Source organism: Asparagus officinalis, chromosome 3 (genome assembly GCF_001876935.1).
Source record: "Asparagus officinalis chromosome 3, Aspof.V1, whole genome shotgun sequence".
NCBI lineage: Eukaryota > Viridiplantae > Streptophyta > Magnoliopsida > Asparagales > Asparagaceae > Asparagus > Asparagus officinalis.
The window spans coordinates 15704687-15707753 of record NC_033796.1 but is presented as its reverse complement, the minus strand read 5'-3'; positions in this window follow the sequence as shown (position 1 = coordinate 15707753).

Below are 3067 nucleotides of genomic sequence, written 5' to 3'. Positions count from 1 at the left end.
GGCGGGAATTCGGGAGAGAGCGAGAGGCGGGAATCGGGAGAGAGGCGAGATGCGGGAGTCGGGAGAGGCGGGAGGCGGCTAGGGCATCTTGAGTATTGGGTTCGGGAATCACAGGCGAAGGGGGTTAAATAAAATGGATACGGGTCGGGTTCGGGTCTGGTTGAGGGAGATTTTTGTTATAGCTATAGCGGGGTTTAGCGCTTTTTAGCGCTAAAAGGCACTATTACGCGTAATTCGAGCAATAAGCAGCTTTTTCCGCTTAATAACACCGCTATCAGCTAAAGCGTGGCGGAGAAGCCCCGCGACCGCTATTCGCGGCGCTATTGCGCCGCGATTAGCCGCTTTTTACAACAATGATAGTAATAAGCTTGTGAGTTGATTATGAGTAATATTCATGTTTGGTAATGATAGTAATAAGCTTATGGGTTGGTTGTTAGTAATATTCAGTGATTAATGATTATTGGTACATAATTATCATTATTTCCTGATTGCAATTAGTTCGATTCTTAAGTAATTAGTTTTATTAATGAATATGCTTACACATTTAAGAAAGTAAAGTTATAAACAACTCGTGCTTTGCATGGGCATGAAAACTTTCTTCTGCTCTTAGCTCTCTAATTTGCTTTGTAGATAGCTATTATTGTTACAAATATATTCTTGTCTACAATCTATATATCATTATCTTTCATCGGGAAAGATAATTCAAATGAAATCCGACAAAGTTTGCAAAGATGTTCTGAATGTGAATATCTTCAAACTAACTAGATTTGGTTTTCGATGGGTAGCGTGATTGAAAAAAAGAAAATAAGTGTTAATTTTCACACGACAGGATTATTAGCTTTAAATTTTGGCTTAGTTATAGATCTCTCTTACACTTAGCAAATATACAATAGAAATTTTCACTATGTTGCCATTGTTCTAGAAGAAAATTTCATTTAACTATATGTGACTGACTCATTATTTTTTATAGGTTGAATGGAAAGGGGACCACTCTTTATAAGTTCTTGAAATCAAAGAAATGAGGTTTTTTTGACGATGGCATCAAGTGAAATTTCACTTAGTTCTTTGTGGACAAAGATGAAAAAGTAGTAGAAAGATATGCACCGACAACCTCACCTTTGAATATGGAGGTACAACTTTGACAGTGTACTATATAATTTTGCTTCGCTTTTATTTGTACTTATTATTGCAACTATATTTTATCTTCCAAAAATTAATACATAGCTTTTTGGGGTTTGCAGGAATTTAACTGCCTTCTTTGAGGGACTATATTGCTGGTAATGCGAGTATGTGATCTTATGTACGCATAAAGGAATGTTTCTTCTAGAAAACTTGTATATTGCTGGAAATTCATTAACTTCTTGTTGTATGTAAGAAATATATTTATTTTTAATTATTGGCTTTCAACAATAAAGCTATGTTTGCAAGCTATCATGTTGACTCTTTCTTACTCTCATTGTATGTATATCACCATGCTAATTGAATACTTTCCTTGTTTACAATGTGATGATGAATATTAGTTATTTGCACTTAAGATCAACTTACCTCTTCTTGATTGTGCAGTCACTTTTATCACGCGCACCATATATATGGTTGATTAGATTCATTCTCTATGGATAATATTCTAAGTCCTGTGAGATAATGGTTAATTGGCATTCATCTTGTGTATGTTCAATGTATAATTATGGAAACATTATGGATTTTTACTCGTGTTGTTTCTTAATATGCATCACGTGCAACACACGTATTGCATACTAGTATAATTAAAAATAACTTACATATACTCGTAACTTGTAAGGCACTGAGCAATTTAACGTATATTCTTTAAGAATTACCAGATATTGTATGAGTAAAACTTGAAGGGAAAAAGTCCAATTAAAATTTACCCTAGTCATTGAGATCTACATTGTTTCTGGACCTACTCTAATCAAGGAAGAAAATTTGGGGTTATGAGTAAGTTTGTACTTAGGATTAAGATTTTGGAAGTACAGAATTCCACATGCAATAGATTTCTATTACCAACTGAGAGATATTTTTTAAAAAAACTCTCTATTGCCATTGTTGAGTATGTTGATAAATTGTTGCATGTAGACATGGAAAGGTAAACATTAAATTATAAGTTTAAAAAACCTCATATATTTAAGGTTGCGTTTGGGAAATAAGATATAGATTTGGGAGGTAAATTTGAAATCAAGGAATTTGAAATCCCTGATCTGGTACATCTCTTGTTTGGATCTCTTTATTAAATTCAAGGATTTAAAAGCTTTGATTTCAAATCTATTGTTTGGACACACTTTACTATACATGAATTTGGATTTGAAATACATGTTTAAAGAAAATATATACTCTCCCTCCCTCCCTCCAACCGTCCCTCCCTCCCTCAACACCTCTTCTTTAAATCAAATGCAATACTTAAAACCACTTTCTCTCTCAACCCCTCTTCTTTTAATCAAACGCAATAGTTAAAACCACTTCATATGACAGAAGTCATGTAGCAACTTGAAAATAATAAAAAAAATAACAACAATTAAACTTTACTATGCGAACACTTCAAAATATCACATGGCAATATGCATGCTAGTCAACAACATATATACTTCACTACTACAAAGTTTCAACCTATACAAAATCTAAAATTCATAAACCACAAAATAAATTGTGAAAACATTTCACAGTGCCCTCAACTCTCAAAATTGATTAGAAAACACTAGTTGCTTTGACAATGAATCAATGATAAATGCCTGTCTGTCATTAGTTTCAGGATTTATCATGAAATTGACCCAAAAAACCACCCAAAAACAAAGCAAACTATGAGCACATTGGAGGATTGTTGTCAAAGTAGTTGAAGTAGATACAGCAAACCAAAATAACTATAGCAGCACTTCAGGCTCCATACCTACTGTTATCTAGAAAACGCATGGGTAACCTCTCAAAGGTACCTAGAAAACATCCTCAGTTATGTCATCATAAAATGCAATAGTCGAAATATACTTCACTATAGCCATAAAATATCAGGTACAATAAAAGGCTGCCTTCTACTTTTATTATCAAAAATTTTGTAGATGAT